At 52.1% G+C, this 11,605-nt stretch overlaps 6 pseudogenes; all 6 read right to left on the bottom strand.

The window, feature by feature from the left end:
- Window positions 1-8,436: 8,436 nt before the first annotated feature.
- Window positions 8,437-8,555, bottom strand: LOC143931587 (5S ribosomal RNA; annotated as a pseudogene).
- Window positions 8,556-8,662: 107 nt separating this feature from the next.
- On the bottom strand, window positions 8,663-8,781 carry LOC143931062 (5S ribosomal RNA; annotated as a pseudogene).
- Window positions 8,782-8,891: 110 nt separating this feature from the next.
- On the bottom strand, window positions 8,892-9,010 carry LOC143931249 (5S ribosomal RNA; annotated as a pseudogene).
- Window positions 9,011-9,542: 532 nt separating this feature from the next.
- Window positions 9,543-9,661, bottom strand: LOC143931370 (5S ribosomal RNA; annotated as a pseudogene).
- A 748-nt stretch (window positions 9,662-10,409) lies between these two features.
- Window positions 10,410-10,528, bottom strand: LOC143931757 (5S ribosomal RNA; annotated as a pseudogene).
- Window positions 10,529-10,801: 273 nt separating this feature from the next.
- Window positions 10,802-10,920, bottom strand: LOC143932328 (5S ribosomal RNA; annotated as a pseudogene).
- Between the last annotated feature and the right edge of the window lie 685 nt (window positions 10,921-11,605).

Raw genomic sequence — 11,605 nt, forward strand, 5'->3', positions numbered from 1 at the left:
TGGTGCCTTTGGGGGTCTGCTTCTGGTGCGGTCTTCTAGTGCCTTTGGGGGTCTTCTTCTGGTGCGGTCTTTGGGGGTCTGCTTCTGGTGCCTTTGGGGGGTCTGCTTCTGGTGCGGTCTTCTGGTGCCTTTGGGGGGTCTGCTTCTGTTGTGGTCTTCTGGTGCCTTTGGGGGGTCTGCTTCTGGTGCGGTCTTCTGGTGCCATTGGGGGTCTGCTTCTGGTGCGGTCTTCTGGTGCCTTTTGGGGGGTCTGCTTCTGGTGCAGTCTTCTGGTGCCTTTTGGGGGGTCTGCTTCTGGTGCGGTCTTCTGGTGCCTTTGGGGGGTCTGCTTCTTGTGCGGTCTTCTGGTGCCTTTGGGGGGTCTGCTTCTGTTGCGGTTTTTGGGGGTCTGCTTCTGGTGCGGTCTTCTGGTGCCTTTGGGGGTCTGCTTCTGGTGCTTTTGGGGGGTCTTCTGGTGCCTTTGGGGGGTCTGCGTCTGGTGCCTTTGGGGGGTCTGCTTCTGGTGTGGTCTTCTGGTGCCTTTGGGGGTCTTTCTTCTGGTGCGGTCTTTGGGGATCTGCTTCTGGTACGGTCATACGGTACAAGCACCTGGGACGCACGGGAGGGGAGGAGGGGCCGGTGGGGAGCAGCGCACCGTTAGCAGTATTGTAATTGGCATGATCGCGGCATGTGATACGGGCACAGCAGATAAGTGGAGGGGCCGGCAGGGAGCTGCGCCGTTATTATCGGCATCCGGTAAGTGAAGCCTGGGCCTGCCACAAGTGATGGGAGGCGGCAGTACAGAATGCATGTGGCCCCGGATCCCCCCAACCCACAGTGTCCCCCTCTGTGAGTGCCCCCCCGTTTGTGAGTGTCCCCCTGTGTGTTTGTCCCCCTGTGCCCCCGTGTGAGTGTGTCCCCCTGTGTTTGTGTCCCCATGTGTGTGTCCCCCTGTGTGTTTGTCCCCCTGTGCCTCCGTGTGAGTGTGTCCCCCTGTGTTTGTGTCCCCATGTGTGTGTCCCCCTGTGTGAGTGTCCCCCTGTGTGTGTGAGTGTCCCCATGTGTGTGTGAGTGTGTCCCCCTGTGTTTGTGTCCCCATGTGTGTGTCCCCCTGTGCGTTTGTCCCCCTGTGCCCCCCTGTGTTTGTGTCCCCCTGTGTTTGTGTCCCCATGTGTGTGTCCCCCTGTGTGTGTGAGTGTCCCCATGTGTGTGTGAGTGTCCCCCTGTGTGTGTCCCTGTGTATGTCCCCCTATGTGTGCGTCCCTGTGTGTGTCTCCCCGTGTGTGTCCCCCCCCCGTGTGTGTGAGTGTTCCCGTGTGTGTGCGTCTCCCCGTGTGTGGTGAGTGTGTGTCCATCTGTGTGTGTGTGTCCCCCTGTGTGTGTGTGTCCCCCTGTGTGAGTGAGTGTGCGTGTCCCCCTGTGTGTGAGTGTGTATCCCCCTGTGTGTGTGGTGTGAGTGTGTGTGTGCCCCCCTGTGTGTGGTGTGTGTGAGTGTCCCCGTGTGTGTGTGTCCCTGTTTGAGAGAGTGTCCCCTGTGTGTGTGTGTGTGTCCCCCTGTGTGTGTGTGTCTCCCCTTGTGTGTGTGTGTGTGTGAGAGAGTGTCCCCCTGTGTGTGTGTCCGTATGAGTGTGTGTGTGTCCCCATGTGATTGCGTGTGCCCCCCGTGTGAGTGTGCGTGTCCCCATGTGTGGTGTGAATGTGTGTGTCCCCCTGTGTGTGTGTGTGTGTGTGTGTGTGTGTGTGTGTATGTTTCTTCCCCTGTGTGTGTGTCTCCCCCTGTGTGTGTATTTCTTCCCCTGTGTGTCTCTCCCCCTGTGTGTGTGTCTCTCTCCCCCTGGGTGTGTGTCCCCCTGTGTGTGTGTCCCACTGTGTGTGTCTTCCCCTGTGTGTGTGTGTGTGTCCCTGTGAGTGTGTGTCCCCCTGTGTGCGTGTTTTCCCCTTGTGTGAGTGTCCCCCTGTGTTTGTGTGTGTGTGTGTGTGTGTCCCTGTCCTTGTGTGTGTGTGTGTGAGAGTGTCCCCCTGTGTGAATGTTCCCCTGTGTGTGTCTCCCCGTGTGTGAGTGTCCCTGTATGTGTGTGTGTGTGAGAGAGAGTGTCCCCCTGTGTGGTGTGAGTGTGTGTCCACCTGTGTGTGTGCCCCCTGTGTGAGTGAGTGTGCGTGTGAATCCCCCTGTGTGTGTGTGTGGGGTGTGAGTGTGTGTGTGTGTCCCCCTGTGTGCGGTGTGTGTGAGTGTCCCCCTGTGTGTGTGCCTCCCCTTGTGTGTGTCTTCCCTCTTTGTGTGTGTGTCTCCCCCTGTGTGTGTGTGAGAGAGAGTGTCCCCCTGTGTGAGTGTGTGTCCCTGTGTGGTGTGTCCCCCCTGTGTGTGTGTGTGTCCGTGTGAGTGTATGTCCCCCCATGTGATTGTGTGTCCCCCCCGTGTGAGTGTGTGTGTGCTCCCCTGTGTGAGTGTGCGTGTCCCCCTGTGTGTGGTGTGAGTGTGTGTGTCCCCCTGTGTGTGTGTCTCCCCCTGTGTGTGTATGTCTCCCCCTGTGTGTGTGTGAGTGTCTGTTTCTTCCCCTGTGTGTGTGTGTCTCTCCCCCTGTGTGTGAGTGTGACCCCCTGTGTGTGTCTCCCCCTGTGTGTGTGTCCCCCTGTGTGCGTCAGTGTGTCCCTGTGTGTGAGTGGTTTCCCCTGTGTGTGTAAGTGTGTCCCCCTGTGTGTGTGTGTGTGAGTGTGTCCCCCTGTGTGTGTGTGTGTCCCTGTGTGTGTGTGTCCCTGTGTGTGCGTGTGCGTTCTTCCTCCAGTTTCCCCCTGTGTGCTCCCCCCGTGTCTCCCTGTGCAGGTGTGGTGCCCAAGGGGGCCCCATGAGCTTCTATTGCCTGGGGGCCCCATTAGCTGTCAGTCCGCCCCTGGTCACCGAGGACCTTTTTGGCATTCAAAGGTCAGGAGTGTGCCTTTTTTAGTCACCAAGGACCATTTTGGGCATTTAATCACTTCAGCGCAGGACCATTTGGCTGGCCAAAGACCAGAGCACTTTTTGCGATTCGGCACTGCATCGCTTTAACCACTTGCCGACCATTGCACTCTGATGTACGTCCCTACTTTGGGAACAAACAGAGGCATCTTTAGGGGGTGGCCGTAGTCTGGGACCAGTAGCCCAGAGTCTCGGTCCAGAATGCAGGGAACGGGGGGCGTGGCTACCGAGCTACTGCATGGACGTGTGAGCAGATAGCTCCGTGCTGGAGACCGGGGAACGACGCTTAACGGAGAGGACTTTAACTCTAACTAACCACTACCTGCGTGGGAACTATCCCTCATTCCCTCCGCATGGCCAAAAAGAGGAAAGGAGTCTCACAGCTCCATAAACTTCAACACTTCTTCCCGCAGAAAGACCGCGGCCTACTCCAAGATGGCGCCGGAGACGCCTCGCCGCCTACCTCCAGCGAGTCTGCGACATCCTCTCCGAGCCCGAAACACAGCCCCAGCGTGTCCAGAGACCCTCCGGATGTCTCATCCCCGCTGTCCCGGAGCCCGGCGAAATCTAAACCCCGTCTGACGGTGGACGTGACCGCCGACAAGGTGAGCGGGGACCACGAGGGCTTGGATGATACTAGGGAACTAGCTGAAACGCTCCATTCGTTCCCCACCACCAACCAGCCGGTGTCTGACACCACGTTGAAAGACATGCTGGTGTCCCTTCGCAGCTCCCTCCACGCGGACCTAATGGACTGCATGCGGAGTTTTAAGGCAGACATGGGGGAGCTGGGAGACAGAGTATCTCATGTGGAGGAAAAAATGGGCGATTATGCCACCTCTTATAACTCATTAGTTGATGCCCATAATGAGCAAGCTGACGAGGTGTCCTGGCTTAGGTCAAAGGTCGCTGACCTTGAAGATAGATCCTGCCGCAACAACCTCAAAATTAGGGGGATCCCCGAAGTGATCACCCCGGGCCAACTATTGCAATATGCTCAAACTATGATGAGATCCTTTCTGCCGGACGCCACTGACTCTGATTTAGTGATTGACAGGATCCATCGACTCCCCAAACCATCCCATCTACCAGACAACATCCCTAGGGATGTCCTTATGCGGGTACATTTTTACCACATTAAAGAAAATTTCATGTCTGCTCATCGCAAAAACAAACAACCACCTGAATGCTATGCACATATTCAGCTTTTTGCGGACTTGTCCCAGTACACCATGCAGAAACGTAAAGCCCTGTTATCCATTACTAAAGCTCTGCGTAACCACGCCATCTTATACCGCTGGGGATATCCGGCTAAGTTACATATCACTAAAGATGAGCAGGTGTCTGTGGTCAATTCTCTGGAGGAAGGACTGAAGCTGCTTAGAGCATGGGACATCCTTCCAGCTCAATCAGAATCTCACACGTCTCCACCAGCTTCAATGGATGTTAGCGACACCTGGCAGGTTGTATCCAGGAAACAGAATGCAGGGAACAGGGGCAGACTGAGCCTTGGTTGGCTCCAGCTTTAGCTCTGCCCCGCTTCCACCCAACTTTACTCTTGGTCGCTGATTGCTATAGCCGCCTGGCGGCTAGCAACCATTAACGTCACTGCCCACTGTGCCCACACTGCCCAACATTCAAAGCAGAGGAGGATTGCACTTCCTCCTCCTCCGCGCTAGTGCTCGTGGGGCCTGGCCTACGACTTCTGGTCTGGATTGTCCCGCAGTTGTTATGGTAGCGTGGATTGTAGAGCCCAGGAGGGAGAGAAAGGGATGACGCCGCCACCCTGAGCAGCATTCGCAGCGGCTCCCTTAGCCTACACTCCTGCAATCTTAGTCCTCTCCCAGCTTGCTGTGCTGGAGCAGGAAGAAGGCAGAAATGACAATGCGGCGGCCGCACCACATCAATACCCACTTGGACGGGCGGCTCTCCTCTTCTCCTCTGGCTGCCTTGCACACCAGCACCACGGATGAGCTGCTGCTGTAGTACCTGAACACATGAAGTCTATCTCCTCCTGGTCAGGTAGGTCAATCAGAGTTTGTATGTCATGTCCCCCTATGTGTGTGTCCCTGTGTGTGTCCCCCCATGTGTGTGTGTGTCCCCGGTGTGTGTGAGTGTCCCCGTGTGTGTGTGTCTCCCCGTGTGTGTGTCCCTGTATGTGTGTGTGTGTGAGAGTGTCCCCCTGTGTGGTGAGTGTGTGTCCCCCTGTGTGTGTGTGTGTGAGTGTGTATCCCCCTGTGTGTGTGGTGGGAGTGTGTGTGTCCCCGTGTGTGTGTGTGTGTCCCTGTTTGAGAGAGTGTGTCCCCTGTGTGTGTGCCTCCCCTTGTGTGTGTCTCCCCTTGTGTGTGTGTCTCCCACTGTGTGTGTGTCTTCCTGTGTGTGTGTGTCCCTGTGTGTGTGTGTGTCCCTGTGTGTGTGTGTGTCCCTGTGTGTGTGTGTGTCCCTGTGTGTGTGTGTGTGTCCCCCTGTGTGTGTGTGTGTGTCCCCCTGTGTGTGTGTGTGTGTCCCCCTGTGTGTGTGTGTGTGTGTCCCCCTGTGTGTGTGTGTGTCCCCCTGTGTGTGTGTGTGTGTGTCCCCCTGTGTGTGTGTGTGTGTCCCCCTGTGTGAGTGTCCCCCTGTGTGTGTGTCCCCCTGTGTTTGTTTGTGTGTGTGTGTGTCCCCCTGTGTGTGTGTGTGTGTGTGTGTGTCCCCCTGTGTGTGTGTGTGTGAGAGTGTCCCCCTGTGTGAGTGTCTCCCCGTGTGTGAGTGTCCCTGTATGTGTGTGAGAGTGTCCCCCTGTGTGAGAGTGGGCATTTAATCACTTCAGCGCAGGACCATTTGGCTGGCCAAAGACCAGAGCACTTTTTGCGATTCAGCACTGTGTCGCTTTAACCACTTGCCGACCATTGCACTCTGATGTACGTCCCTACTTTGGGAACAAACAGAGGCATCTTTAGGGGGTGGCCGTAGTCTGGGACCAGTAGCCCAGAGTCTCGGTCCAGAATGCAGGGAACAGGGGCAGACTGAGCCATGGTTGGCTCCAGCTCCAGCTTTAGCTCTGCCCCGCTTCCACCCGACTTTACTCTTGGTCACTGATTGCTATAGCCGCCTGGCGGCTAGCAACCATTAACGTCACTGCCCACTGTGCCCACACTGCCCAACATTCAAAGCAGAGGAGGATTGCACTTCCTCCTCCTCCGCGCTAGTGCTCGTGGGGCCTGGCCTACGACTTCTGGTCTGGATTGTCCCGCAGCTGTTATGGTAGCGTGGAGTGTAGAGCCCAGGAGGGAGAGAAAGGGATGACGCCGCCACCCTGAGCAGCATTCGCAGCAGCTCCCTTAGCCTACACTTCTGCAATCTTAGTCCTCTCCCAGCTTGCTGTGCTGGAGCAGGAAGAAGGCAGAAATGACAATGCGGCGGCCGCACCACATCAATACCCACTTGGACGGGCGGCTCTCCTCTTCTCCTCTGGCTTCCTTGCACACCAGCACCACGGATGAGCTGCTGCTGTAGTACCTGAACACATGAAGTCTATCTCCTCCTGGTCAGGTAGGTCAATCAGAGTTTGTATGTCAGGGACCAGGTCAGTGTGTGTCAGGTAGGTCAGTGTATGTATGTCAGGTAGGTCAGCGTGTGTCAGGTAGGTCAGTGTGGGTCACGTAGTTTATCCTTTTTTCCCCACAAATAGAGAGGTTTTTTTTTTTTAAGGTATTTGATTGCCTCTGCAATTTTTTTATTTTTTATTTTTTGCTATATAAACGGAAAAATCTAAAAAATATTGAAAGAAAATTATATTTTCTGCTTTTTGTTATAAGAAAAATCCAATAAACTCAATTTTATTCATACTTTTAGGTCAAAATGTATTCAGCCACATGTCTTTGGTAATGTTAATAAGTGTATATTTATTGGTTTGCGCAAATGTTATAGCGTCTGAAAACGATGGTACATTTTCTGGAATTTACGCATCTTTTAGTTTATGACTGCCTATCTCATTTCTTGAGGTGCTAATATGGCATGGTTGACTTCTTTTTTTCCCTTGTTTCCCAAGGTGACCATCTTGGTGTTTGTCAAGAGGGTTGAGGGTGCCAAAAGTGAGTGCCTATGGCAACATCACCCTGAAAGCATCTGATACTAAGCAGGGACGGGCCTGGTTAGTACCTAGATGGGAGACCGCCTGGGAATACCCTCTTGAGAAATGCCAAGATGGTCACCTTGGGGAACCACAAAAAAAGGCAGTCTCCCATCCAGGTACTAAGCAGGCCCATCTCTGCTTAGTCTTCAAGACCAGATGAGATCGGGTGCTTTCAGAGTGGAGTGGCCATAGGCAATCTCTTCTGGCACCCAAAACCCTCTTGAGAAATGCCAAGAAGGTCATCTTGGGAAACCAGATATACAAAACAGGTCAACTAATGCAGGTACTAACCAGGCCCGACTCTGCTTAGCCTCCAAGATCAGGTGCTTTCAGGGTGATGTGGCTGTAGGCAATCTCTTTGGGCACACTCCACCCTCTTGACAAACGCCAAGATGGTCATCAAACAAGGGAAAACAAAACAAGTTAACGGCAAAAAAAAAAAAAAGATGCCTATGGCACATGCTATTCTCAGGCGGTCTCCCATCCAGGTACTGACCAGGCCTGACCCTGTTTAGCCTCCGAGATCAGACGAGATTAGGGCTTTGAGGGTGATGTGGCCATAGGCAATCTCTTTAGGCACCGTCAACCCTCTTGACAAACCTCAAGATGGTCACCTTGGGAAACAAGGGAAAAAAACAAGTCGACGCAAAAAAAAAAAAAAGAAGACTGCAGCTCCTGGTATTCCCAGGCGGTCTCCCCTCCAGATGCTAATCAGGCCCGAACCTGCTTAGCCTCCAAGATAAGACGAGATTTTGAGCTTTCAGGGTGATGAGGCCAAAGACAATCTCTTTGGGCACCCTAAACCTCCTTCACAAATGCCAAGATAGTCACCATGGAAAACAAGGAAAAATAAGTCAACGCCAAAAAAAAATAAAAGAAGCCTATGCTACCTGGTATTCCCAGGCAGTCTCCCATCCAGGTACTAACCAGGCCTAAGCCTGCTTAGCCTCCGAGATTAGACAAGATTGGTCGCTTTCAAGGTGATGTGGCCATAGGAAATCTCTTTGGGTGCCCTCAATCGTCTTGACAAACGCCAAGATAATAACCTTGGGAAACAAGGGAAAAAAATAAGTCAACGCCCCCCCCCCCCCCCCCCAAAAAAAAAGAAGCCTACATCACCTTGTATTACCAGGCGGTTTCCCATTCAGGTACTAACCAGGCCCTACCCTGCCCATAGGCAATCTCTTTGGGCACCCTCATCCCTCTTGACAAATGCAAAGATGGTCACTAAGCCCGACCCTGCTTAGCCTCCGAGAGCAGACGAGATTGGGCGCTTTCACGGTGATATGGCCATAGGCAATCTCTTTCGGCACCCTCAACCCTTTTGACAAACGCCAAGATGGTCACCTTAGGAAACAAGGGGAAAAAAAACAAGTCAACATAAAAAAAAAGAAACCTACGGCACTTGGTATTCCCAGGGGGTCTCCCATCCAGGTTTTAACCAGGCCCAACTCTGCTAAGCCTCCAAGATCAGATGAGATTGGTTGCTTTCAGGGAGATGTGGCCGTAGGCAATCGCTTTGGGGACTCTCAACCCTCTTGAAAAATCCCAAGATGGTCACCTTGGTAAACAAGGGAAATTAACAAGTCAACTCCCAAAAAAAAAAAAAAAAAAAAAAAAGTCTATGCCACCTGGTATTCCCAGGCAGTCTCCCATCCAGGTACTAACCAGGCCCGACCCTGCTTAACATCCGAGATCAGATGAGATCAGGCGCATTCAGGGTGATGTAGCCGTAGACCATCGTGCTGGCCACTCTAAACCCTCTTGACAAACGGCAAGATGGTCACCTCTGCAAACAAGCAAAAAAATTAAAACAGGTCTTCAACGCCAACAACATATAAAAAAAAAAGCCTACGGCACCTGGTATTCCCAGGGGGTCTCCCATCCAGGTTCTAACCAGGCCCGACCCTGCTAAGCCTCCGAGATCAGATGAGATTTGTTGCTTTCAGGGAGATATGGCCGTATTCAATTGCTTTGGGCACTCTCAACCCTCATAAAAAACGCAAAGATGGTCACCTTAGTAAACAAGGGAAAATAACAAGTCAACACCCAAAAAAAAAAAAAAGTCTATGCCACCTGGTATTCCCAGGCAGTCTCCCATCCAGGTACTAACCAGGCCTGACCCTGCTTATCCTCTGAGATTAGACGAGATTGGTCGCTTTCAAAGTGTTTTGGCCATAGGAAATTTCTTTGGGCGCCCTCAACCGTCTTGACAAACGCCAAGATAATCACCTTGGGAAACAAGGGAGAAAACAAGTCAACGCCAAAAAAAAAAGAAAAAAAGAAGCCCGTGGCACTGGGTATTCCCAGGAGGTCTCCCATTTGTTACTAACCAGGCCAAATGCTGCTCAACCTCCGGGATCAGACAAGATCAGGAGCTTTCAGGGTGATGTGGCCATAGGCAATCTCTTTCGGCACCCTCAACCCTCTTGACAAACGCCAAGATGGTCACCTTGGGAAACAAGGGAAAAAAAACAAGTCAACAAAAAAAAAAAAAGAAACCTACAGCACTTAGTATTCCTAGGGGGTCTCCCATCCAGGTTCTAACCAGGCCCAACCCTGCTAAGCATCCGAGATCAGATGAGATCAGTTGCTTTCAGGGAGATGTGGCTGTAGGCAATCGCTTTGGGCACCCTGAACCCTCTTGAAAAAAAAAGCCCAAAAAAGAAAAAAAGAGAAGCCTATGGCACCTTGTATTCCCAGGCAGTCTCTCATCCAGGTACTAACCAGGCCTGATCATGCTTAGCCTCCGAGATTAGTCACTTTCAGGGCAATGTGGCCATAGGCAATTTCTTCGGACACCCTCAACCATCTTGACAAACGCCAATATAGTCACCTTGGGAAACAAGGGAAAAAAACAAGTAAACGCAAAAAAATAAATAAGCCTACGGCACCTGGCCATCCAGGTATTAACCAGGCTCAGCCCCTGCTTAGCCTCCGAGGTGAGACAAGATGGGGCGCTTTCAAGGTGATGTGGCCGTAGCCAATCTTTTTGGGCACCGTCAACCCCCTTGACAAATGCCAAAATACACTTTGGGAAACAAGGGAAAAAACAAGTCAACGCCCCAAATGAAAAAAAAAAGGAAGCCTATTCCTAGGTGGTCTCCCATCCAGGTACTTACCAGGCCCGACCCTACCCATGGGCAATCTCTATGGGCACCCTCATCCCTCTTGACAAATGCAAAGATGGCCACTAGGCCCGACCATGCTTAGTCTCCGAGATCAGATGAGATTGGGCGCTTTCACGGTGATATGGCTGTAGGCAATCCCTTTGGGTATCCTCAACCCTTTTTGACAAACGCCAAGATGGTCACCTTGAGAAACAAGGGAAAAAAACAAGTCAATGCCAAAAAGAAAAAAAAAAGAAGCCTATAGCACCTGATATTCCCAGGCGGTCTCCCATCCAAGTACTAACCAGGCCCGCCACTGCTTAGTCTCCGAGATCAGATGAGATGGTTCGCTTTCAGGGTGATGTGGCCGTAGGCAAGCTCTTTATGCAACTTCAACCCTCTTGACAAATGCCAAGATGGTATCCATGGGTAAAAAGAGAAAAAAAGAAAAGAAACCTACAGCACCTAGTATTCCCAGGCGGTCTCCCATCTGCGTACTAACCCAGCCCGCCCTTACTTCTCAGAGTAGTAGGGTGATGTGCCGTAGACAATCTCTTTGGGCACCCTCAACCCTCTTGACAAATGCCAAGATTGTCACCTTGGCAAACAAGGAAAAAAAAGTCAACACCAAAAAAATTTAAAAAAATAAACCTACGGCACCTGGTACTCCCAGGTGGTCTCCCATCCAGGTACTAACCAGGCCCGACCCTGCATAACCTCCGAGATCGGACAAGATAGGGTGCTTTCAGGGTGATGTGCCCATAGGCAATTGCTTTGGGCACCCTCAACTCTCTTGACAAACACCAAGATTGTCACCTTGGTAAACAAGGGAAAATAACAAGTCAACGGCAAAAAAAAAAAGAAGCCTATGCCACATGGTATTCCCAGGCAGTCTCCCATCCAGGTACTAACCAGGCCTGACCCTGCTTAGCCTCCGAGATTAGGCCATTTGACCTGACCATCCGCATCAACTCTTATGGAGTTGATCTTTGCCCGAGGCAAGAGCACCTTTTTCGTGGGCTCTGTCTACGATCAGACCCAAGTACTCCAGCTTTTTTAGCAGTATTAAGGAAGATTTCTCTAGGTTTAGAATCCGAACTCTTCAGATGGTTGTAGTGCGTATGCTTTGCTCCAAATGAGCCAACTGATTAGTAACAGATTGTCTAGGTATGCTACGACTTATGCCATGTGCCCTTAATCTGGCTAGAGGTGGACCCAGCACTTTAGTGAACACCTGGGGTGCTGTGGCTAGCCCAAAGGGTAGGGCTACGAACTGGAAATGCTGCTGTTCCAACTCAAACCGCAGAACTCTTGATGAGTGGGAAATATAGGGACATACAGATATGTATCCCTGATGTCGATTGATACCAGAAGCTCTCCTCCTAGGATATAAACTACTGACCTGATAGTCTCCATGCGAAAGGCATGTATCTTTAGGAACGGCTTTAGATT

Source organism: Lithobates pipiens, unplaced genomic scaffold, assembly GCF_037356315.1.
Source record: "Lithobates pipiens isolate NorthernLeopardFrog02 unplaced genomic scaffold, aLitPip1_a1.2 Scaffold_25, whole genome shotgun sequence".
In the NCBI taxonomy this organism is placed as follows: Eukaryota; Metazoa; Chordata; class Amphibia; order Anura; family Ranidae; genus Lithobates; species Lithobates pipiens.